The following is a 26819-nucleotide window of genomic DNA, read 5'->3' as shown; positions in this document are numbered from 1 at the left end:
TCCTGGAGCAAACCACCCAAATCTCAGTTTTCTCACGTGTAAAGTGGGAATCATGGTGGTTACTCAGCCTTTACTGGGGTAGAGAAACCAAAGATATCCTTTCACTGTGTAACTACTATACACAAGCTATAGTTGTTAATGTTACATCCAGTCTTCCCTCAAGTCTGTGAAGTAGGCACTGTTAAGATCCCTAAGTTAGAAGCTGAAAAGCTGAAGCACAGAGATGTTGTGCAACTACCAAGGCTACACAGCTAGGAAGAGGGAGCTCCCAGGTAGCCTGGCCACAGAGCCCCTTTCCTCATCACTGGCCTCTGCATGGTGCTGGGGGCCCAGCCCCAGATAGACTAAAGCTGTCAAAGTAGGAAGGGCCATGGCACCTGTGGGTACAGTGAACCCACACAGGCTGTGGCCGAGAGAAGGAGCCCATGGCTCACTGAATCCTGACCACAGCCCAGGGGCTCTGTCTCAGCAAGTCCTCACCAGTCCTCACATCATGTCCTGAGACGTGAGTCCCCGTATGACTCATGGGAAAATGAAGGCCCCCAGACACTAAGCGATTGCCATGAACTCATATACCAAGTGCATTTGGGAAGTGGGATCTGAAGGCAAAGTGACCTTTCTCACATTACCACCTAGGGGTCACCATTTCAAATTTTGTCCAGAAATATTCTGACAACTGAAGTGGAGGGTAGGCAGTCCCCATGACCCGCTCATGCACTCCTTCTGTGCTCTGGTCCAGCCTGACATCCCTGTAGGAAAGCTGGGCCTCCAAGGGGACAAAGGGGATTGCGGGATGGGCAGGGGCCTGGCTCACAACTCCTCTCATTCTTAGAGGCCTAAGGAAGTGCGCAGGGAGAAGAAGGGATACAGGGAGTCAGCTGGCCGGTATGGAAGGCTGAGCGGGAGGGAGGCAGGGAGGGAGGAAGGGAGGGTTGCAAGGATGAAGTGCTGAATGGAGAGACAGTGAGACCGTATTTCTCAGGTACTGAGTCCATTCCTGGCTGCTTGACAGCCCTGATGCCTTCACAGCCTCTGCCAGCAGAGGGCGCCGAGGGCCTTTGCATCAATCAGCTCTTTCAGGAGGCAAAACAGGAGTGAAAAAAGCAGGTACTGGGAAAGTTTCCTGGGCTGAGAAACTCGGACAGAAGCCAGGACAACAGCTGCAGAATGCACCCACCTGGGGAAGGTAATCTAGGGGCTGGAAGAGTACTGACTTATACTCAGGTAGCGTGTTCATACACGTGTGTGCTCATGTGCATGTGTGTATAGTAAAAACGAACTGATCTTAACAGAAAGACAGGAAGACTGAGTAATATTTATTTATTGCTCATCAACTATGACCTAGGTAGTAGGCTGAAAAGTGTATGTGTCAAAAGTTACTATCTAGATAACTAACTCTAATGTAGGAAGAACCAGTAATATTGATGAAGACTGTATTTGTTGAAGATTCCTTTGTCCTCGGAAGCATGCCAACATACCTTTGTGTGCATAGGTCTGTGCGTGCCATTTTAAAGAACCTATGAGACAACTACTGTTATTATTCCCACCATATATGTGAAGAAACAAACGCTCAGAGTGGTTACGGAACTTGTCCAACTGAGGGCTTAAGTTAGGAAGTGGCAGTGCCAAGAGCACTCTCTAACCAACCTAGCTCCCAGCGCAGTTCCTGGCATTCGGTAAGCACATGTTCAACCCAAACCTGCACTCTTCATCCATGGGGCAGCTTAAGTCATGCAGAGATGAGAGCAGGCAGTTCTCTGTGCTTTTGTGCACACAGATTTGGCTGTATGGCTCTTTGTATGTGACTCTGTGTGTATGTGTGTGTGTGCCTGTGTATGCGTGTGTTTGTGCTGAGTTTCAAATAACAAGAGGGCCTGGTTCATGCAAATGTTCCTCAAAATATATCTAGGAAAACAGCACAATCTCAGTTAGTACTTTATGGAAACAATTCACCAAATAGTTATAATAGTAGATCCTGGGGCCTGAGGTCTCTGAGAATGGGTCATCCTCTTCACAAACACTTCCTGGGGCCCACCCAGTTTCAGGGACAGTTCTAAGCACTAGGCAACACCAGTAGAAAATCAGAGGCAGTGTCTTCATTGCAATGTCCAGGAGAGAATCCAAAGGCTGCATTCAGGCCTGCGAGGCTTGTTACAAGGTAGGCCCTGCCTACTCCTGCTACCTCATGTTTGAGCCACTGCCTCTGGACCACTGTTCTGCAGCTGCATTGACTATCCTGATGCTCCACTCATGTGGCACACTCCCATTCTACACACTGTCCAACATAGTATGTGCCTCCCTCTAAGAAGCTCTTCTCCTCTCTCTGCACCTGGTCAACTCCTCTTCATCATGCTGATCACACATTATTTCACTGGCTTTGAGAAATCTTGTTGCAATCAGTTTTTCTGATTAAGAGAGTTAGATACTTTGATAACATCTTGCTCTTTTCTCCCAAGAAGGTTTCACAGTTTTCTCACCACAGATATACTCACAGAAGACCTTGTTGGACACCTGTTTCTCCCACTAGACTATGAGCTTTACATTGGCGAAAACTATGCTAGTCTCATGTTCTCCTGCCTTTTCAGGGTCTAGCCGTGCAACTTGAGTAAAAGCAAGTAAAATGGAGTGCAAAGTAAATGCTCCATGCATATTCACTAAAGACATGCAGGAAGGAACACAGGGACACTGGTAATATGTGCGTGATCTCCCAGAATGCTTCAGGATCTGTGGGATGCTGGGGATTTCTACCTAAAATTCCAGCTCTTCCACATGAAGATTCAACTCCTTCCCCTAACTTCCCAAGTGGCTCTCGTGGAGCTTGGAACACAAGGATCCAGGAACGATAAGACTAGTAGGGAACAGATGTGAAAAGACATTCTCACTAAGAGGGGTGGATGAGGCTTTCCCTCCTGGTGAGCACACATCCATTCATATGGGGTCAAGGTGCAGGCAGCTGCATGGCTGCAGTGCAGAATGACAGCTGGAAGCAAGAGGCCCCATGCAAATACCACCTCTTCCATGACACTATTTTCATTCTCCTCACTTGGACAAGTCTTTCCTATCACTCCCACTTCATGCATGTTTGTGAAGCAGTTCCAGAAGTGGCCTTGGTATCTGGCCATGAGCTTAGGAGACATATAGACATAGACCCAAATCCTGACTGTGTGTTTTTGTGGTGTCTGAGCTGTAGAGACTTCATCTGTAAAATGGGAGCATTGGGTTAACTTCAAGGGCTTGGGAGTGGGATTTATGGAGTGCAATTTTTAATGCTAGCCTCTTTTACCGAATCTCACGTTCTAGGATACGAATCTCTTCAAGGGTCTCAGGAAGCACAGTGCAGTGGGTGGCTCACAGACCATGCTGTGCTCCTGAGCATTGGCAGAGGTGAGAGGCAGGCTTGTTTATGCTTCAGGGCTACCTGCATCTGACCTCCAAGTGACACACATCCTACAAAGCATTTCCACCGTATGTGTCATGTCTCCCTTTCTTTGACAAGCAAGGTGAGCTGGACTCACCGCCACCCCCTCCATTCTTCCCCCTTTTAAGAAGATGTGTAAGTGTTTTGGATACATTAATACACAGCCAGCAGCATGCAGGAGCCATCACCCTTCAGTTCGGGGGAAATTAGCATTTAAATTGAGGTATTTCGGAGAGGTAAATCACCCTAGAGCCAGCCAGCACTGTCTGCAGCCTTTTCTCATTTTAGGGAAGGTTAGGAGCCTTGGCCTGGAAGCTACTGAGTTTGCAGAGAGGGGCCCACTCTCCCTGCTTGACTTTTCCTGGCTCTTCCTGGGCTACCCAGAAGCCTTGAAAAAAAGTATGTCACACTCCCAACGCTCACAAAAGGCATCTACCCTGGCTTAAACCATGCCCCATCCCTTATTTCCAACTGAACTGAGCTTTTCTGCCAAGTGAATGCAGTGACTTTGGCTAAGAGTTGCTACCTCTGTGAAGAAAGAGTTGGGAAACCTATGTTCTCTTCTTGGCTCTGTCACTGTTTGGCTGTGTGATTTGGGGAAGCCACTTTTCTCCCCTAGAACAGAAAGAGGTATGGGAAGGAGCAGATGCAAAATGTTTGGCGACAGGTATCTGGTATGGCAGTTAGCCCAGGCATCCAATATCAGAGTACATGAGTTCAATTCCTGGCTCTGTTCCAATGCCAGCATTCTGCTAATACAGACTCTGGAAAGCAGCAGGTAATAGGTCAAGTACTTGGATCCAGGTCACTCATGTGGGAGACCCAGACTGTGTTCTAGGCTCCTGGCTTTGACCTGGCCCAGCCCCAAATATTGCAAACATCTAGGTAGTAAACCAGTGGGTGCGAGATATTGTTCTGTTTCCTTCCTTCCTTCTCTCTTTCTCTCTTCCTCTTTCCCTTCCTCTCATTCTTCTACTCTCCTTCCCTCCCTCTCTGCCTTTCACATAAATCTTAAAAATATTAAAGATTTATTTATTTATTTGAAAGGCAGTATTACAGAGACAGACAGACACACACACACATCTTCTATCTACTGGTTCACTTTCCAAATGGCTGTCATGGCCAGGGCTGGTTCAGACCAAAGCAAGGAGCCTAAAATTCCATCCAGGACTCCCATGAGGGTGGCAGGGACCCAAGCACTTGGTCCATCTTCCACTGCTTTCCCAGGTGCATTAGCAGGGAGTTAGCTGGAAGCAGAGAAGCCTGGACTCAAATCAGCACTCCAAAATCAGATATGGGCTTAACCAAGCAGCAGCAGCAGCAGCAGCAGCAGCTTAACCTACTGTACCATAACACTGGCACCAAAATTTTCAAAAAATTTTAAAATGTTTGTATCCTAGGACAGGAGTTTTGAGCTATATTTCATAGTTGCTCTGTAGATGCTGGAATCTACAGGATCCAGTAGGGATGAAGCTGAAAGTGAGACTTGCTTGTCCAGCTTGCATTGCAACTCTGTCCTTCTTGGGAACAATTAGAAACTCTGTTCTTGATCTTTTGTCTCCACCACTGTCATAGCATCCAGAGTGAGGAAGACCCAGAAACTTTGCAGTTATATAAATCATGGCCATGGCCGCACTGGCAAGCACCGAAGCTCATGGGAAGCCGGAGTAATGCTGGTGGCAGGCATCACCACAGGATCAACTTTGACAAATATCACTCAGGTTACTTTGGGAAAGTGAGTCAATACCACTCAAAGAGGAACCAGAGCTTTTGCCCAACTGTCAGCCTTGGAACGTTGTGGCCCTTCCGTCAGTGAACAGACAGTGGGAAATACTGCCCAACTGGAGCTGCTCCTGTCACTGATGTGGTGCAATCGGAGAAGGAAAAGCTTCCAAGGCAACCTGTCATGGTGAAGGCCAATTTCTTCAGCTGTGTATGTGGGGAGTGGGGGGAAGCTGTGTCCTAGTGGCTTAGAGCCACATGGTTCATTAAATGATAATAAATGCTTTTCAGAAACAAACTCTGTTCTTATATGATCTACTTCTTGATTACGGATCTTAGTTTAAGTCTTCTCGTTGAGTACTGAGGATTTAGCATTCTTTCATTCAACAGATCTTGACCATGACATGCCAGTCATTGGAAATTTGACAGTAAGAAAGACATTTTCTGTTGTCCAGCAACTCACAGCCTGAGAGGACACATATGTGTGAACATGTCTGCAAAATGAACAGTGATTTTGAAAATGCTAAAACATTTGCCATTCCCCTGAAACAATGTTTGTCTGCCATCCCACACACTAAGTCCATGGACTCCACTCCTGGAAGAACAGGTACTACTAAGCAATAAGGGGACTCAGCGCTCAGCTTTGCATCTCAGAGCTGATTTAGCAGTGTTTCCAGCTGGACAATAGTTTCAAAAGCCAGGCTGGGCTGACAGTGAAGCTTTCTTTTGCATGTATCAAAAACTAGGACTGACCAACACTCGTGTTCTGGGACATACCAGTGACAAGCTTGGGGCAGTTCCCACCAGGCAGGCAGAGGAAGTAGAAGATCCTTCTTTCAGTCAATCCCTCCACACATCTCAAGTGTTAGGATGATATCAACAAACACTTAAGATACTAAGACAAGGTTTGAGAAAAATCTCTTGGTAGACGAGCAGGGGCAATGGAATTTGTTATCCAAGGCTCTGGGCATAGTCTAGGGACTTTGGAAGCCCCTGCATTCAAAAAGCAAATGGAAGTTTCCATGACAGCATAGCAGAAGGTGAGCAAGAGGCTTGAAGTCAGCTCCCTAAGCCTTGTACTCACAGGCAAGAGGAGATAAAGCTGTCATGACTTCTAAGGTTATGAGGAGGTGTTTAGCTCAGTGATTCAGACATCAGTTGGAACACTTGCCATATTGGTTATGAACAAACCATATTGGTTTGCGTCCTCATTCTGGTTTCAATTCTAGCTTCCTGCTAATGCACACCCTGGAAGGCAACAGACAGTGGATTGAGTATCTTGGTTCCTGTCACCAGATGGGATTGAGTTCTGGGTTCCTGGCTTTGCTCTGGCTCAGACCCAGCTGCTGAGGACATTTGGGGCATGAACCAGCAGATGAAAGATCTCACTCTGTCTCTATCTTTCTGTCTTTCTTCCTTTCAAATAAATGAAAAATAAGACTGCCTAGTATAATTCCCTTGCTCTTCTGGAGGAGACTAAAATCAGAACAAAGGGGGCTTCACTGTGAAGAGATCTAACAACTCTGGACTTTGACAGTAGTTCCAACATTGCGCCTCTTAAAAAGACTACCCAAGATGTTCTCCGTCACCAGGGATGACATTGCAAGAGACCAGAGTCAAACTCAAACATGAAACCATGTAGTAGCAAATACCAGCTAGGGCTGATGAGAAGTTTGGTTTTTTTTTTTTATTTTTATTTATTTATTTATTTTTTAATTTTTTGACAGGCAGAGTGGACAGAGAGAGAGACAGAGAGAAAGGTCTTCCTTTTGCCGTTGGTTCACCCTCCAATTGCCGCCACGGTAGTGCCACGGCTGTGGCCGGCGCACTGCGCTGATCCAATGGCAGGAGCCAGGTGCTTATCCTGGTCTCCCATGGGGTGCAGGGCCCAAGGACTTGGGCCATCCTCCACTGCACTCCCTGGCCACAGCAGAGAGCTGGCCTGGAAGAGGGGCAACCGGGACAGGATCGGTGCCCCGACTGGGACTAGAACCCGGTGTGCCGGCGCCGCAAGGCGGAGGATTAGCCTAGTGAGCCGTGGCGCCGGCCGAGAAGTTTGGTTTTGAATGGATTAAATAATGAACTAGACAGAGTGTTTTGTTTCCTTCATCATAAAATGGGAGTTTTTTTTTTTTTTTTTTCCTGTTAGTGGAATGGATTGCAGAAAAAAAAGAAGACTACAGTGAATTGCATACTAAGTTGTAGAACAGATTTTGGGGGTCGGGACTGTGGTGCAGCGAGTTAATGCCTTGGCCTGAAGCACCAGCCTCCCATATGGGCGCCAGTTCGAGACCCGGCTGCTTCACTTCTGATCCAGCTCTCTGCTATGGCATGGGAAAGTAGTAGAAGATGGCCCAAAGCCTTGGGCCCCTGCACCCACATGAGAGACCTGAAAGAAGCTCCTGGTTCCTGGCTTCGGATCGGCACAGCTCTGGCCATTGTGGCCAATTGGGGAGTGAACCACTCTCTCACTCTCACTCTCTGCCTCTCTTCTCTCTGTGTAACTCTGACTTTCAAATAAACAAATAAATAAATATTTTTTTTAAAAAAGAAAATATTTTGAACCCTTGATTGTATAAACAGGTGGATACAGTTTAGGTGATAGAGAAAGAGAAGTTCTGAGACCAAGGGAGTACACAGGGGTAGCATTTAACACAGCCTGGGGGAAGTGGAGATGCCTTGCTGAAGGAGTGAGACTTGATAGATTGGGAGGAGCTTTTCAGGAAGGGAGGTGGGAGTGGAGGCCAGGTGAAAGAATAATGTGAAAAAAAAATCATCCTGCAATGCCAGCATCCCATAAGGGCACTGATTTGAATCTCAGCTGCTCCACTTCTGATTCAGCTCCCTGCTAATGCACCTGGGAAAGCAGCTGAAGATGGCCCAAATCCCTGGGCCCTTGTAGCCACATGCGAGACAAGGATGCAGCTTCTGGATCCTGGCTTCATCTTGGCTCAGCCTGCCCATTGTAGCCATTTGGGGAGTGAACCAGCAGATGTAAGACCAATTGATCTCTCTCTCTGTCTCTGTCTCTCTCTCCCTCTGTGTGTGTGTGTGTGTGTGTATGTCGCCCTCTTTCTCTCCTTCCCTCCCTCCCTCCTCTCTCTGTAACTCTGCCCTTCAAATAAATGACATAAATCTTTGAAAAAAAAAAAAGAAAAATCATCCTAAGAGGGGAAGGAGGGAGTATGTGTGGGGGAGACACACACACACACAGAGTGAGAGAGACAGAGACAGAGACAGAGAGAGACTGATACATAGAGAGAGACATAGGAAAATGAACACATGCGTGGCACATTCTGGAAATTGAAAGAAGTTATGATGCAATGAACAGGAGTGTCAAATTGTTAAATCAGCAACAGGAGTCACTGTGTACTTACACCCCATGTGGGATCTGTCCCTAATGTGTCGTCTAAAGCCAAGTGATGCTATAACTAGTACTGAAACAGTATTTTTATACTTTGCGTTTCTGTGTGGGCACAAACTGATGAGGTCTTTACTAATTATATACTGAAGTGATCTTCTGTATATAAAGAGAATTGGAAATGAAAAAAAAAAACAACCTGGTGTTAAAATGGAAATGGCATAGAAAATTAATTAATTTGAAAAAAAATTAGGTAGGATCTCTGTCTTTAATGTGCTGTACATTGCTATTTAATGCTATAATTAGTAATCCAACGGTAGTTTTTTCACTTTATGTTGCTATATGGGCAAAATGTTGAAATCTTTACCTAATATATACTAAACTGATCTTCTGTATACAAAGAGAATTGAAAATGAATCTTTACATGAATGGAAGGGGAAAGGGAGCGGGAAAGGGGAGGGTTGCGGGCGGGAGGGAAGTTATGGGTGGGGGGGGAAGCCATTGTAACCCATAAGCTATACTTTGGAAATTTATATTCATTAAATAAAAGTTTAATAAAAAAAAAGATTCAAGATGCAAAAGCAGTAAGTGTAAAGCAAGGATGCAGGTGGATAAGGGCAGACAGGGGTCAGCACTTTTGGGTCTTCTAAGTGATGCTATGACATGTGGGCTTTATTTCAAGGTCAAGGACAGATATGGTAGGGTTTTCAGCAGTAGGGTTATCTGACATCATCAGATTGGATCTCTAGAAATATTTCTGGGCTACAGAATGGGGAATGGGTTGGACAAAGAACAAGCCTAGAAGCATAGAGAGCTTGTATGAAGCTGTTCAGGAATCAGGACAGGAAATAACAGAGGAGCTGAAGAACAGAATACAGAGAAGAGTCACAGACTCTAGAGAGACTCAGAAGTAAAACCCAGTCTCCATTATTAAATGCATGTGATAGGAAGTGGACAAAGGAAGGCTGGGATGTAGTTGGCAATTCTGAGTCCAGACTGTCAAGCCCATGGCCCTGAGTTGATTCAGGGCCCCATCTCCTGATGATTGCTTTATTACTAGCACCACAGATCCCTATACAGGCCAGAGAATAGATCAGCAACCCTGGCCCACCACAGAAGTGGCCTTCTCCTTTAGGCCTCTGCTAGCTCTCAGTTCATTGGGAAGGTGGCCAGCTCCTAAGCAAAACCCCAGAATTTCATGCAAACTCAGCCATCTTCTAGGTAGGGGCTATCAGGTCTGCAATTGCTTTTGCAGTCAAGTGTAGCTGGAGACCCCTTCCTTCTAAGCTGCTTCAAGAATCATAGCTGGAAAGTTGATTCACTGGGTGTATAGTAAGCCAATTACATGGAGCCATGCTACTCACAGTCAATGTTTCATAACATGATAAGCTCCCATCTGATAAGACAAGAGACACAGGCAATGTAGAGAAGTGACCTATTTTAGGGCTCCCAGTTTTTTGTTTGTCTGCAGAATCAGGACTGGCTACCAACCATATTCTTGATTTCCAAACTGGATCTGTTTCCATTTCCATGTTCCCAAAGGTTAGTAAGGACTACCACTTGACCTACTTGATACCCTCACCAAGCTCTGAACTCACTCAAAGCAGGAGCTGCTCTTGATTCTTCTTTGAAACTCCTCCAAATCCTTTCGGGGCTTCCTAGATAGACTCCATGATGCCATCTCTTCCAGGGTGTTTCCAGGACCCTTTCTTTGGAAGCAATATCCGTCTGCTTCCCCTAGCACTGAGCTCTGGCTGTGATCTCAAGGTCCCCATGCTCTGAAAGCGTGGCTGATCTCTGTACATCCATGTCTCATCCCAGATTCTGCAGTTCTGTGTTGAAGGGACCTCTTGGGCTGGTTCCCTATGGAGTCCTCCTCCTTCCCACAGTATGAGGATTTGGTAGAGAAACAGCACATAGTAATGAGCCGTCTTGTTTAGGCCAACTCAGGGAATACTGCGATGGCCTTTAATCCTGTTCTCTGCATTTGGCCTTGTCCCCTTCCAATACATTCACTATCTGCAGGCAGCATAATTTTCATTTTTTTAAAAGATTTATTTGTTTTACTTGGAAGGCAGAGTCATAGAGAGGCAGAGAGGCTGAGAGGCTGAAAGAGAAAGAAAGAAAGAGAGAGAGAGAGAGAGAGAGAGACAGAGACAGAGACAGAGGTTTTCCATCTGCTGGTTCGCTCCCCAGATGGCAACTGTCCGAGCTGTACCGATCTGAAGCCAGGAGTCAGGAGCTTCTTCCAGTCTCTCACATGGGTGCAGGAGCCCAAAGACTTGGGACGTCTTCCACTGCTTTCCCAGGCCATAGCAGAGAGCTGGATCAAAATGGGAGCAGTTAGGATTGGAATCGGCACCTATATGGGATGCTGGCACTGCAGCCGGTGGCTTTACCTGCTATGCCACAGTGCTGGCCCCAGTATAATTTTCTAAAATGATGCTTCTCCTCACATACATCATTGGCTTCATGTATTCATGCTCTATTGCTGATATAAAAAAAAATCACCACAAACTTAAATGTCTTAAAACAACAGACACCTATTATTCTGTAGTTCAGAAGTCCGACATGGGTTTCTAGGATGAAATCAAAGTGTCAACAGGGTTGCACTCTTTCTAGAAGCTGCAGAGACTAATCCATTTCCTTGCTTCTTCCAGCTTCTGAGGATGCCCACATTCGTTGGTTCATAAATGACTTCTATCTTCAAAGCTTGCCAAGGCAAATCAAGTCTTTTTCACATTATGGCTTCCGAGCTCACCCTTTACTTCTTTGCTACTTTGATGATTACATTGGACCCAGCTACATAAGCCCAAAAATGTCTTTATCTGACAAGTAGATATACAACCTTACTGTACCGCACTCTTAATGCCCCCTTTGCCATGGAACGTATTCAGTTCATTTAGAAGATTCCAAGGACTTAGGTGTAGATGTGTTCGAGGCTTGATATTGTTCTTAACACACTCTGTTTTTTTTTTTTTTTCATTTGATCCACAATGACTTTGTTGCTACCTCTCTTTTCATCTGGGGATTAGGTTTCCCTTCTATGTGTTTCCATACCACCTATTCTGCCCCTATGATAGTATTTTCACAATGAACTGTTGTTCCTGGTCACCCTCCATCTCCCTCACTAAAACATGAGCATTTGAGGGCATGGACCATGTCTGTGTCATTCACTGCTATGCATCCAGTGTAATACAGTGGTTGATGCATGCACTTGGGGCTCAATAAGTGCTTACTCAATGAACGAATGAATGAATGCCCCTTAGCTGACTAGAAATGGAGAGTAAGTGATGCATTCAGCTGTGATACTGCAATTTCCCTCCTGTGGGACCTGGGCCATTACCTGATTCATTTTTGCTTCCCTCCCTTCTCATTTCTTTCTTGCCTGGATAGCTAGCACACAGAACATGTATCAATTTTAAGTCTAATATCTACTGATTGCTTGTAAAATGCTATACAAAAATGCTATACAGTATTCTAAGGGCTTTATATATATCATCTCATTTCACACTCACAACAACCTTGAGAAATAAGTGCTGTTACTCTCACTTTTTAAAAATGAGGTAGTAGAGACATAAAGGGGTTAAATGCACAAAGTTTATAAGCTAGACTGAAAAGTCTAATTCAATGTTCTTAAAAACAATGTAAAAACATGTTAGTGAATGTTTAATTTTTCCCTTAAATGAAATGTTGAAAAATAAAACTTGACTTGAAAATACCCACAGTGGGGTGGGCATTGTGTGAAAACACTGGATTGAAGTCCAGGTCCACTTCTAGTTCCAGCCTCTTGCTAATGTGCACGCTGGGATGTAGCAGATCATGGTTAAAGTACTTGGGTTCTTTTTTTTTTTAATTTGACAGGTAGAGTTAGTGAGAGAGACAGAGAGAAAGGTCTTCCTTCCCTTGGTTCACTCTCCAAACGGCTGCTATGGCCAGAGCTACATCAATCCAAAGCCAGGAGCCAGGTGCTTCTTCCTGGTCTCCCATGCAGGTGCAGGGGCCCAAGCACTTGGGCCGTAGTACTTGGGTTCTTACCACCCAGAAGAAGGATCCAGACTGAGTTCCAGGCTCCTGGTTTGACCTGGCCCGACCCTGACTGTTGTGGGACTTGGAGAGGAACTGGAGGATGGAAGATAGATAGATAGATAGATAGATAATCTCAAACTCTCTCTCTCTGCCTTCCAAATAAATAAACAAAACCTCTTTTAAACAAGATTATTTAAGTTACTATTTTAAGAAAAATGAAACTATGAGCGGTGGTTGAATGTCTCAGCTGGAATTACACCATCTGACCCTTGTTGGATGCACAGCATGCATTGGGTGATTGACAGGCTTTGATTCCAACCTCCTCAACAACCTTGTGAAGTGGAATATTATTATCTCCTTGATGGGGGTGAGGGAACTGGGACTCAGAAAGGTGAAATCACTTTCCTCCAACTCACTCACGATTGTATCTGGGCTGTCTGGCTCCAGTCTGCCAACTATCTCTCTGATCATTGCGAGGTCTTCCTTTCTGTCTCTTCCCTGCCTTCATTCACACACAGGTATGCATGGACACACACACATCACCCACACATACTAAGTGAAGCCTGCATTACACATTGCACGTTGCACATGCCTTCCCTCTCTGAATGCAAAACTGCTTCTACCAGTGGCACCCAACTTACTTACGCATTCCAGACATGGTTGTTACTAACTCCTGCCCTGGTAATTGCGATCTCTGAAATTGAAAGAAATTATAGGCTAGAGAAACATTATCTTCTCAGCTCCTTCGCCCTGTTTCTCCCTGCCTGTGTATGTCAGCACTGGCATTCTTTGTCGTGTCATAACACAGGGAACAAGATGAGCTGCTGTCAGCAGGGGCTCTGCAGCATCTTCCCAAAGTTTCCTCTCTAGTTCTCATGGGAGGGAATCAAAGGTCCTGACGCTTTGACATCAAACTTTAGAGCTGAGGTTGCAGAGAGTTCAGCATCACTAGGTCCAACCTCTACATCTTTCTGACAGAGTACTATCATTACCTCTGCCTTTCAGATGCTATAGATGAGACTTGGGGAAGAAAATTAGCCTTACCCCAGATCACACAACCGAACAGAGATTCAAGTCTTCAGCCTGCCCCTTCACACAGATCTGCAGGGCTGCAGAGAAGAATCCCCTGGTTCAATATGGCAGTTGAGCCCTCTGATGGACGGGTGCCTCTATCCATGCTCTCTCATTAGAGCCCAGTTTTGGGACTGTGGGCTCCAAGTTACCTCCCTCAATCCCCAGGCAAAGGTAGAAGCCTTTGTACCTTCAAAAATGTTTCAGGTCCAGTTAGAATCTTTATATGCTGTTGTTTGGACATTTTCTGTTCTCAGGAAACTTCTATCACACACCACCAATTCACTGTACACACCCCACAGGAAGGGCCTGGGGTCCTTTCATATTGCCATCTCCAAGGTTCAGCATAGGAGCACACACCCAGCAGGTGCACAAAAGCACTATGCCCCTGAGTGAGTCTTCCAGCAGACCAATTCTTTCTGAATTTTAGTGCACACCCTCATCACTCTCAATAATCCTCAGTCCTGGGGCTGGCATTGTGGTGCAGCAGGTAAAGCCATCACCTGCAATGCCAGCATCCCATATGGGCATTTTGAGTCCTGGCTGCTTCACTTCGAATCCAGCTCCCTAACAATGCATCTGGGAAATCAGTGGAGGGTGGTCCAAGTCCTTAGGCCTCTGTACCCACATTGGAGACCTGGATGAAACTCCTGCCTCCTGACCTTGGGCTGGCTTTCCTGGCTGTTGCAGCCATCTGGGGAGTGAACCAGCAGATGGAAGATTTCTTTCTGTCTCTCCCTCTCTCTCTATAACTCTAAATTTAAAATAAATAAAAAATAAATCTCAAAAAATAAAAAAAGAACCTTCAGTCCTGTTCTGGACACAGAAGTAGGATGCCCAAATTATATAAGACTGTGCCATTAACTTGCTGCAGTACAAGTAATTTCTCATCTCTTGTGGGCTATTAAGCCATAAGGCCATTCCTTTGAGTAACACACGTGTGCCCAAATGGCTCTAACACAGACAGATAAGAGCAAGCCCCCAGGATAGGGAGTCCTCTTCTCACGGGGTCCTTTGAGTCTTCACTTTCAACTTTTTTGAAGTACTCCTTTACCACCAAGATTTTTATCTTGGCTCCATCTCCCATCCCCTATGTAGCTTTGATTAGACAGAACATTCATTCTTTCTTGGGCTTCTTTATTATCAGAAAAATCAGAGTAATAACCATCCCTGCTTCATATACTTGCTTTGAGGATGAAAACAGCCCATAAAATGAATTACTTTGCAGAAGGCCTGAGAAGAGCAGGCTATCAATAAATGGTAGCTTTGCTGCTGCAGAATGCACACACTAGCATGTTTTAATTTAGCATATTAAAAAATCTTGAGATTAGCAATGAGGAGGGCACACATTTTAGCTGGACTGGATCTCAGACCCTTTCCTTCCATCTCTGCCACAATTTGCTCAAGCCACATAACAGAGTTACAATGAAGGCACAGGACATGTGGCTACCATCATGGAATCTCCCCCAGCCCCATGCTGGTAGACTAGATTTCTTCCTAACCATGCAGCTTACTCACAGCCTCTGGTAGACTTGCCAGTGCTAAAGGCAGTGCCCCAGCATCATAAGCTGTACACCCCTCTTCCTCCTGCAGCATGCCCTATACTTGCTGTGGGAAAAATCAAAGCCACATTGTAACTAACAACTAGATCCATTCATTTGTAACTACATTCTTTTTTTATTATTGCTGTGGTTAACATTTAAAACCAAGCTAAGAGGTAGACTTTGGAATCAGAACACAGGGCCTAAGGACAGCTGGTTCTGGTGTGAATTTGTGGCTGATGTCTCAGCTCTGAAATCCTCTTCTTTGCTTTTGTCTTTCCCATTCTCCCTGGGGCACCTTGGAAGTCTTTCCATATAGCCACCTCTAATGAGCTTCGCAAAGTGAGAAACCTGCAGCAATAGAAGAAAATCTAATAGCAATTGCTTTCTTGCTCATTCTCCACTTTCTCTCTCCTTTTTTATTAGTCATTAGCCATGGAGAAAGAAAACACCCAAAGGCGATAGAAAGGCAGCAATATTTGCACGCGCTTTTGGCAAGACTGTGCTAATGAGGAGCCCTGACCACCTCTCCAACAGACCTGCCATCAGTTGTTGCCAAATCCAGAACCTGCTAGTGAGGGTGCCAGCCAATTTGCTTCATCATCAAGGTAAAGTGTGCACACTGTGTCACAGGACAGTTGGAAATTTTTTAAGTGCTTCTTAAAACCAAGGGGGTAACAAGACTTAAAAAGGGACTAAAGAAAATAAAAATACAATCAATGGACGCAAGTTTCTGGACTTTTCAAATTACAGCAAAATGTAATTGAATCCAGTTTCTAAGAAGCTGGGTCTCGGTAAACACTTTATCGGCTTCTGCTTATGTTGTCACAAGCAATCACCTGAGTGGGCTAAGCGTTAGATTTGTCTGTAGCAACCCTACCCACACTCATTAAGAGAGAGTCTTACCTCTACTTCCTTCCTGCTAGCTGTGTGATCCTAAGCAAGTTATTTAATTTCAGGAGCTTCCATTCCCTCAATTATAAAATGAAGATCATCATGGGATTTATTCTTATAGACACAATTATAAGAAATAAAAGAGGATTGAATATAAATAGCCTTGTGGTATATGTTCATGAATCTAAACAACTTGTATATGTATTAGTCTGTATAGTGGTTATTGTGACTATGGCTACTTATTGCCTGGTAGGAAGAACTGGATTAATGTTTTAATTCTGCATCTTGCAACTCTGGACATGTTTTCAGACCCTTCAAGTTTATGTTTCCTCCTTTGTAACAGGAACAAAATCACAGTGCAGTTTTTGATGAGTTCTGGTGGAATTGATGAGATGATACAGGCAGTGTGACTCTTGGCACATCATACTATGAGTTCCTTAAATATTAATTATGTATTATTGGGATTATGAATAGGAATGTGGCTTCAATTTTAAAAAATAACGTATGGCAGGAAACCTCAAAGAATCAGCAAGGACAAAAACCTGGAACTAATGCATGGTTATGGTAAGGCTGCAGAATACAGGTTCATATGTCAAAGTCAACTGCTTTCCTATGTGTCAGCAATAACACAATACCATTTACATTAGTACCTTATAAATGAAATAGTTTGGTTTAGGTTGAAGACAAGCCAAGTATATACAAGATCTACATGAGAAAAACTATAAAACTCTGATTAAAGGGATCTAAGAACGAAATAAATGGCAAGTGATTCCATGTTCATGTCCAATATTGTTAAAATGTCAGTTCTTCTTAACTTGATATATAGACTTAATGTACTCCCAATCAAAACCCCAGTAAGTTATTTTGTAGGACCGACAAAATGATTTTGAAGCCAATGTGGAAAAGCAAAAGACCCAGAATAACCCCCACAATACTGAAGGAGAAAAACAAAGTCAGAGGACTAACAGCATCTGACTTTAAGACTTATTATAAAGCTATAGTATTGGAGAAATGATAGACTGATCAGTAGAACAGAACAGAGAGACCAGAAATAGACCAATACATATCTAGGGAACTGATGTTTGACAAAGGAACAAAGGCAGTATAATGAGAAAACATCTCCTAGAGTGGTGCTGGAATCAAAGACATCTTGTGGAAAAAAAAAAAAACTTAGAAACAATCCAAATACAGACTCTTCATATTTCATAAAATGAAGAAATTTATTAAACTCAAAATTATCAGAAACCTAAATATAAAACAAACAAACAAAACCTGTAAGACCTCTAGAGGATAATATAGGAGAAGATCTTGGTGACCTTGGGTTTAGTGATGTGTTTTTAAATACAACACGAAAAGCATGATCCATAAAGGAAAAATAAGCTGATAAGTTGGATTTTATTAAAATTGAAAACTTGTGTTCTATGAAAGATGCTGTTAAGAGAATGAACAGACATTCCACAAACTGGGAATATTTGTAAAACTTGTATCTGGTAAAAGACTTCTATCCAAAATATACAAGAATACTTAAGACTCAAAAATAAGAAGACAAACAAGCTAATTTTAAAAAATGAACAAAAGATCTGAACAGATACCTCACCAAAAAAGAAATACAGATGGCAAATAAGCAGATGAATGTATGGACACCATTACATGTTATTCTAGAAATGCTTAAATAACCAAGAAACGCTACTACTTGATTATTAGAACAGCTACAATCTAAAATGCTATCATTAAATGCTGGCAAGAATGGGATGAAATGGAGAGATTTTACTGGTGGTGGGAATGCAAAATGGCACAGGCACTTTGGCAGATATTTGGGCAATTTCTTTTTTTAAAAAAAATTAAAGATATATTTATTTATTTGAGAGGCAGAGTTACTGCAGAGGGAGGCAAAGACAGAAAAGTTTTCCATTCACTGGTTCACTTCCCAAATCGCCACAATGGCTGGTGCTGTACTGATCTGAAGCCTGAAATTAGGAGCTTTCTTTGGGTCTCTCATGTGGGTGTAGGGTCCCAAGCACTTGGGCCATTTTCTACTGCTTTCCTAGTACATAGTAGAGAACTGGATTAGAAGAGGAGCAGCCAGCCTCTTCCAGTCCAGCTCTCTGCTGTGGCCCGGGAAGGCAGTGGAGGATGGCCCAAGTGCTTGGGCTCCTGCGCCCACATGGGAGACCAGGAAGAGGCACCTGGCTCCTGGCTGTGGATCAGCACAGCGCGCCGGCTGTAGTGGCCATTTAGGGGGTGAACCAATGGAGGGAAGACCTTTCTCTCTGTCTCTCTCACTGTCTAACTCTGCCTGTCAAATGAAAAACAAAGCAAAACAAAACAACAACAACAAAAAAGATGAGCAGCCAGGACACAATTGGCACCCATAAGGGATGTTGGTGCTGTAGGCAGAAGCTTAGCCTACTATGCCATGTTGCCAGCCCCTGGCAAATTTCTTATAAAACTCAACAATCTTACCAGATATTTCAGTTGGGTAACAATTGTGTTACCTGGTATTTACTTAAATGAGTTAAAAACATGCCAGTTCTAAACCTTGCACATGAACATTGATAGTGACCTTATTCTTAGTGGTCAAAATTCAGAAACAACTAAGATGTCCTTCAAGGTGTGCCTGAATAAATAGCTTGTGGTGTATCCATACAATGGAATATTATTCAGCAATAAAAAGAAATGGGATATCTAGTCATTAAAAGACATGGAGGAGTTTTAAATGTGTGTTGCTGAATGAAAGGAGCCAGTCTGAAAATTCTTTGCACTGTATGATTCCAACCACATGACAGGCTGGAAAAGAAAGCTACAAAGAAAGTGAAGAGACTGAGAGAAGTCAGGACTTAAGGAAGAGAATGGAAAGAGAAACAAATGAATCGCAGGGGAATTTGCAGAAGAAAAAGTGTTCTGTAGAATACTGTAATGATGAACACAGGGCATTATGCAATCTGTCAAAATCCATAGAATGATGCACATAAAATGTCAAGTATGAACTTCAGCTAATAATATGATATCTGGGGCCCAGTACTGTATTGTAGTGGGTTAAGTTGCCAGTCACTTTCTGGGTCTTTAAAACACAAAAACCTTTTTGACTCCAGTTATAGAATATAGGATTTTTTAACCTAAGAAGTATATTTAGAAGTTGTTTTGATCATTTACTTAATAAATGCTGGAATTCTTGCAACCACATCATCCTGGGAGGTACTGTTCCCTAGTCCAGTCTCTCCAACCAATGTGATCTTCTGCACATGAATCTTGACATTAGAAATGTGTCTCTCTTTCTCTCTTTGCTATTACTTTCACTCACCAGGCACAGACTTTCTGATCTCAAAACCGCATGACAGAGCAGAACTCATCACTCACAGCCTTTGTTCTGAACCACTTTTCTTGACCCAACCCTACCTTGCTTCTGTGCTTCCTGGTATTGATCTTATTGTTCCTTCACCTGCCTCTAGACCCGTTTCAGGTTTTAATTTCAATGCCAAATCTGATTGCCCCAGCCATGGCCCTGGCTCCTACAACTCCACTTAATAATGACCTCAAACGATAGTCAGCTCATAAATCCTGGAATCTGTGAATGTCACCTTCTGTGATGGGCTGAAGTGTATCCTGATCCCACCTCCCCCTGCCTGACCAAAACAAACAAACAAAAATCCACTCATATGTGAAGTCTTCACAATATCTCCCAGAATCTCAGAATGTGACTGTATTTGGAGATGAGCCATCAAAGGAGAAATTAAGTTCAAATTAGGTCACTAAAATGGGCCCTCTAGGTGGTGTCTTTATAAGCAGAGGAAATTTGCTTGTAGACATGGGGAGGGTGACACACACAGAGGAAAGATAATGTGATCACTCCGTGAGAAGATGACCATCTCCATGCAGAGGAGGGAGCCTCAAAGGAAATCAAACCTGCTGATATCTTGATCACAGATGTGAGAAAATACACTTCTTTTGTTTAAGCTCCCTGGTCTATGGTATTCTGTTAACAACCCTAACAAACTATTACACCTTACCTGGACAAAGGGACTTTGTGAAGAACAATCCCCCTAACTTCCCCATCCTCATTAAATTAAGTATCTTACAATGGGGAGATTGTCCTTGATGATCTTGATGGGCCCTAAGTGCCATCACATCTGCCATCCCTATAATAGGGAAACAGAGGGACATTTGAGTCTAAGAGGGAGTGAAGGTGGAATGAAGAGGGAAGGAAATACTGGAGTGATGCAGCCACAAGCCAAGGAATGCCTATACCTGCAACAAACAAGCAATGGATTCTCCTACAGAACCTCCAGAAGGTAGCCCTGCTAACACCTTGATTTTAGTGCCATAACTCTCAGAACTGTAAGGGAATACACGTATACTATTCAAACTACCAGGTTTCAGATAACTGGTTACAGCAGCCTGATGAAACTGATTCATGCACATGCTAAGAGAAACACTGTTTTTGACCTACTGTGTCTCCAGTGCTTCCTCCACAGCCAATAACACTCCAGCAGGAGCCTGAAAGTCACTGAACCAGAGCCATGACCAGAAGAGGGAAATCTGCTGATAGCCTGCACTCCTGGGGACTCTATAGAGAATAAGCTTGGACATCCGCCAAGACCAAATTTGAATCTTTACCCCAAAATGGTCAGTTATGTGATCGTGAGCATTTTACTCCATCTAAACCTCAATTTAGTAATCAATAAATGGAGATAAAATTATCAACCTTATAAATTTGCTGTAAGAATTTTAAATCACATCAGTAAAATGAAGAACATATTTTCTAGAATAAAGAAGGTCATTTATGTACCCAATAAGTAATAGTAATGAATGCTATCATTAATTGTTTTGGGTTTTCCAGTAATTCAAACCGATTTCCATTTTCCAGTCACTGAGAGTACTTGGAAACCTGGTTTGGAACTTAGCTCTGTCACTAGCTATTTTCACCTCTTTCTTTACCATCTCTGACTATCTGTGGGATGCTTAGAATCAAACACTATAGTCACTGTTGACTTCAGTCATGTTACTTTGTTTTCAAGGAAGGATGAGTGGCTTACTTGCAGAGAGGATAAGTGGTTTACTCAAAGCTCCACAGCTAACAAGCGACTACTCTGTGATTTGAGTTCAGGTGCTGTCCATCATACTACACTATGTCTCATGCTGTAGACCTATCTCTCCAAATTGTTCACTTCAAAATATAATGCTCGCACCTACAGTTTCTGCTTAAATAGGTAGAGATGTTTTCTGTCCATAAGGCTAGGATCCCCTCTTTCCCTCTTTCGGAGACTCCCTTTCCCAGGGCAGCACCTAGTAAGGAGACAGATGGGAGGACTCTAAGCAGGTGGTGGGAAACCCTGCATCTTGTGCTTTTGTGTTGGAGAATGTGGCAACACACCTAATAGTACTCCCTCCCCCCAGGAAACCAGCACTTACCCGAAGTGCCTTCTCGCTCTGTCAGCAATCCAGACCATATGGTTAATTAGCTGAAATTTGCGACCGCATCTGTGATGCTATTTCTCTTTTTGGCATGTGTGAACTTAATTAACGAAGCCATGGGAAGCTCCCTGGCCCTCTGGGAGCATGGTGGACATGGGGGTCATAAAGCAAGCCTGTGGTCTGTGGGTGGGATAACACAGGTGTTTGAGGGTCAAGAAATGGAGGATAGAGAGGGCTGTGTGGCCAGCTGAAGATGAGGTCTTTCTGGTGTTTGCCTCACTGTGTGTGGAACACAGTGTCACACAGACTCCCATCTGTGAATGTTGGCAAGCATCCTCCCAAAGAGGCCAACCTCCCTGCATGACGGAATGTAGGCTTCCTTCTCTAATCACCCTGAGCCCTTCAAATTCTATCATTACTCCATAGAATAGGTGTCACCCAAGCCGTATGGCAGGCGCTATAACATACCAAGTGTCCAACAGAGATGGCTGATTGGTCCAAGGAATGACCACAGCCTTTTGAACCTTTGTTTCCTCATCTGTATGGTAGAGATAACGAAAGTAACATCCTATCATTTTACTAATGACAACATGAGATAAAGTCCAGGCAACCCTTATCATAGTCTCTGATGTTATAGGTATTCAATAAGGATTTGTTGAGTGAATGAATGAACAAGAAAGTATGAATGAATAGTAGAATCAAATAGCAATTGAATTTAATACTGAAGGAAGCCCCAGAGATCAAAATCTAGTCTTTTTCTCCCACTGTGTCTCAGTTTCTTTATTTGTAAAATGAGGACATTAAAACCACCTCCTTCACTGGGTTCCTTGGGGATTAAAATGAACAACATGGAGAATTTTAGGAGAGTTCCTGGAATCTAATAAGCATTCAAACATTGCAGCTGTTGTTGTGAATAATAACGTAACAGGAGAGAGACTTGCCCAAGAATAGCAGTTTGTGGTATGTCCTGCATTATCACTCAAGGCTCCTCCTTGCAGCCCATGCTACTACTTCCTGAACCTTGTGGGTCTGGTGCCCTGGTCAGAGAATGCCAAAGCGCATGTGGCAGATTATTGAAGGGTCACTGGTATACTAGTGGAGACATAGCCTTTCTCTGGAGAACACCTAGGTTAAAAGTCAAGTCCAGAATGCTTTGGCCAATGTTAACAGAAGAATCTTGTCCATTTGGAAGCTCACTAGGTCTACTACATATTTTTTAGATTGAGCCAAGTGTGCAACGGCAAAGGGAGACTGAACTATAGCCTTTCTCTGCAAGCCAAGCTCGGTGTCCATGTAGGATTTTTTCCTTTAACTCACTGACACACAGCTATTGCATTGGCAGCTGTGGCCTGGGAGCTTTCTCTGGGGTCAGTATAGACCTCAGGGGCAGGGGACCCTGAAGTCACAAACAACTAGGGCAGTGCTTCATGAGCACAGGATCATTGTCTATCATTGTCTATCATGAGCACAGATCATTACTCATCTCTACATCCTTAGTGTCTGCTAAGGTGCCTGGCCCAGGCAGCACTCCAATGGTGAGTGAATGAAGCACTGTTCTAGACCCTCTCATGTGGCATGGGCTAAGTGTGTGCTAGCTAAGCCTATGACTGAAGTAGGTAGAGGAGAGGCCTGTGTGGGAAAACAATGATTTCCTAGAAATTTAGCTCTCTATCCAGGAAAAGCAGCTAATTTATTGAGGAGTGGATCTGTGTCAGGTACAGGATTACAACTGTAGATGCAGTATTTCCTTGCACTCACAGCAGACTTACCAGATGGTTTACAATCTGCAGAGAGGGGCTCAGAGGCTTCACAAGGCCAAGGGATTTCCCTACGGTCAAATAGCTCCTAAGGAGCAAGGTCGACATAAGGGCTTGTATTTTGCTGCTTCAAGCCTTTATTAACCACTATGCTGTGCTCTACTTGGGTCACTGAGATGGTTAGTGGATCACAGGAGACCACCAGTCTCTCTATTTGCTACAGTATTTTCCCTCCACTTGCACAGTGCTCACTCTCCACTTCATTCAGGCCTCTGCTTAATTGTCGCCTCCCACAAGAAGCCTGTTATGATCATCTGATATAAAAAAAAAATCTTTCCAATTCCAAGCCCTTCTTTACTCTCTTTCACATCACTTATCACCACTAGAGATAAATGTCAGTGTTCTCCTGGCTGCTATCACATCCCTATCTATTCCCAGAAGGTAGTTCTATGGGGGCAAGTTCATTATCTGCCCGGTGAACTGCGATTTTTACCCACATCCACGATGGTATCTTACATATAAAAATGTCTGCCATGTGTTTATGAAGGGATCAAGAAGAGGACTGAATAATCTTTGGTCAGGTATTCACAAGTCTGTTTAATGCTTGACATTCTCCTTCCCATTGGTGAGCCCAGGTTTCTTTCATAAGAAAAGACACTAGAGTAGATACTTTGTCAACACTTAAGATACTCACTTCCCACGTTAGAGTACCCGGGGTTCATACCCAGCTCTGGTTCCTGACTCCAGCTTCTTGCTAATGCAGGCCCTGGGAAACAATAAAGGATGGCTCAAGTACTTGGGCACCTGCCAGTCACATGGGAAACATGGATAGAGTTCCAAGCATCTGACTTGGGCCTGGCCTAATCTGGTTGTGGCAGTCATTTGGGAAGTGAATAAGAGTTCTCTCACATTCACATATTCATTCTCTCTCTCTGCTTCTCAAATGAAAAAGGAAAAGAAAAGAAATGGATGCCAGACCCAAGATTGCCTTGACTATATGAGAAAGGCCATTAGACGTGTTAATGAGCTCACCAAAATAGAAGATAAAATTATTGCATGAAACATATATGCACACATATTGTGGGCACAGATCTTTTGTCCTGACCAAGTTTGAAAGCTCAGGTCACTGTCAAAGGCCCCTACCTTACCCTGGCTAGGATATACAACCTAGCATCAAGGTCCCAGCATTTATCATAGCCAAAATAATAGTGTCCACTCAGCCGAGTCAGCACAGGTCAGCAGTAAAATTATTTTTCAACAGGGAAGGAAGGGGGTAGCTTGATTGGAACCAGTACTCAGCAGTCACATATTATTGGGTGACTCACTTACTTAAATAAGACCAAATTAGAGATAACACTAATCTTAGAACTGAATGAACTCATGATTTTTTTTTTTTACATTTTCATTTGACTAATGGTTTTTAAAGTACTTTGTGAAGTATAAAGTATAATCTTAGAGGTAAAAGCCACACTGAGCACTTCAGACTTGATTCGGAGTTGGAGCCATGGGAAGACTTTGAGCAAGGAGGACACATACTAAGAAATCATCTTGGAGAAGCAAACCCACAGCGTGCAGACAAGTCAAGCCTGCACACTTCCCTTTTTTCCTTATTGATTGTGCCTTGGGAAGTGTGAGGGGGGAGAGAGTCTTGAGGGTGGGGAATCCCACTTCTAAGACATGCAGAAGGGAGTGGGGGTGGCAAGGAACAGGCCTGGGTGACAGACACCGCTTGTGCCACCCTGATTAGCTGGGAAAATGCAAATCTGCACTTCCTTCCCTGCCGCAGCTAACAAGATAATGAATATTTTCATCAGCTGCAGAGAATACAAACATCTGTAGGAACACCAAACCTACTCTCAGGGGTTGGAGGAGGAGGGAAGGATGCGGAGGTGGGGAAACGCAGAGTCGGAGCAGTTTTAGGGAAGAGGAGATGAGCTGAGATGCTGGGGGAGTGGCTGGGAGCTGGGGGTTCAGCTGGGGCCTCCTTTGTGTGTCACAATGGAAAGCAGGTAACTGTCTACTACTCCCTATGCCCATTGCACCTTCATGGATGGATGGCGCATTGCATATGGGTAGACTTTGTTCATCACTCATCAATCTATCTACTGGCATCTGCATCCATGCTCCTGACCATCCATCTATCAACTCACCAAACAGTTATCGAATCCTGCTGTGTGCAAAGCATGAACCTAGGCTTAGAGGTAAATAAGGCACCCCTTGTTCTCTTCCTTATCCTCAAGAAGCTCATTCATTCATTTATTTATTTAATTATTAGATGCCTGTTCATGAAGGACCTACTGTGTGCTGGGCACTCACATTCTGGTTGAGGAAAACTGACACATGACCTAGCCCACCACTGAAGGTCAGCTCTACTGAGAAAGAGAGTGGAGGAGGACTGATCACCTAAGCTTTTTGAGAAGAAGCTGTTTGAGAAGAAGCTGTTGAAGAAGCTGTTTGAGGAAATGACAGACTGCTGATGTCAATCAAGGATGACTTAAGAGTAATTTACACAGATAAACTGGAAGGACATTCCCAAACAGCATGGGAAAGTCAGAGTGGTATGAGGAATCCTGCAAAGTCAAGGAACTAAAAGCAACTCTGTAGACATCATCAGGACCTGGAATAATGATGGAAGGGGATTGAGAGATGGGCATGAGGCCAGTTATTTGGAGTCTTGTCCACAAAGCTAAAGAGGTTGGACTTTATCAAACTAGGCACAATCAGGAGCTATTGAGGATGTTTTGAGCAGGTCAATGGCCTGATCAGACCTGCATTTTAGGAGATCAGTCTAGCTGCTGCATGGATAATGGATTGGATTGGATTAGTGATGAGGATGAGTAAAGAGACTTTGAAAATTCCAGGTGCAGGCAGCCTGACTTTTATGCAATAGTCAGCAAGGTTTGCAGGGGACCATCTGAGCCCTGGAAGACAGCTGCAGACACAGACATGCAGCTTTGCTATTTTTTTTTTTTTTGACAGGCAGAATTAGTGAGAGAGAGAGAGAAAGAGACAGAGACAGAGACAGAGAGAAAGGTCTTCCTTCCGTTGGTTCACCCACCAAATGGCTGCTACAGCCAGCGTGCTGCGCTTATCCGAAGCCAGGAGCCAGGTGCTTCTTCCTGGTCTCCCATGCGGGTGCAGGGCCCAAGCACTTAGGCCATCCTCTACTACCCTCCTGGGTCACAGAAGAGAGCTGGACTGGAAGAGGGGCAACCGGGACAGAATCCGGCGCCCCAACCGGGACTAGAACCTGGGGTGCCGGTGCCTCAGACGGAGGATTAGCCTAGTGAGCTGCGGCACCGACCCACAGCATTGCTATTTAACCAGCTCTGTGTCTCAGCAGAGATAACTCCTCAAGAGTTGGGGGCTACTAACAATCCCTCTGTCATGGAGTTTCAGTGGAGAACAAATGAAATAATGTGTGCCAAAGTGGCCTACAAGGTCTAAGGCACAGTAGCGATATTAGTTATCAGTGATTTAATTATAGCAGTAACACTGGGTCTAATTGTCACTTTACTCTGTCTTTCATTCCCATAGCTGAAATCCAGAAACAGAAAATGGACAAAAATTGGAGCCTCAAGGCCTTGGTTTTCCCAATTACTGTCTGTGAGCTT

At 44.0% G+C, this 26819-nt stretch overlaps 1 protein-coding gene across 5 annotated transcripts in view; it reads right to left on the bottom strand.

Annotated features, from left to right (window-relative positions):
* The window catches only part of ASTN2 (astrotactin 2), a 1014855-nt gene that overhangs the window by 288071 nt on the left and 699965 nt on the right, over positions 1-26819 (bottom strand). The window lies entirely within an intron of this gene.

The sequence above is a fragment of the Lepus europaeus genome, chromosome 12, assembly GCF_033115175.1.
Source record: "Lepus europaeus isolate LE1 chromosome 12, mLepTim1.pri, whole genome shotgun sequence".
NCBI lineage: Eukaryota > Metazoa > Chordata > Mammalia > Lagomorpha > Leporidae > Lepus > Lepus europaeus.
The sequence above is the reverse complement of the archived record's forward strand: the minus strand, read 5'-3'. Positions and strand labels throughout refer to the sequence as shown.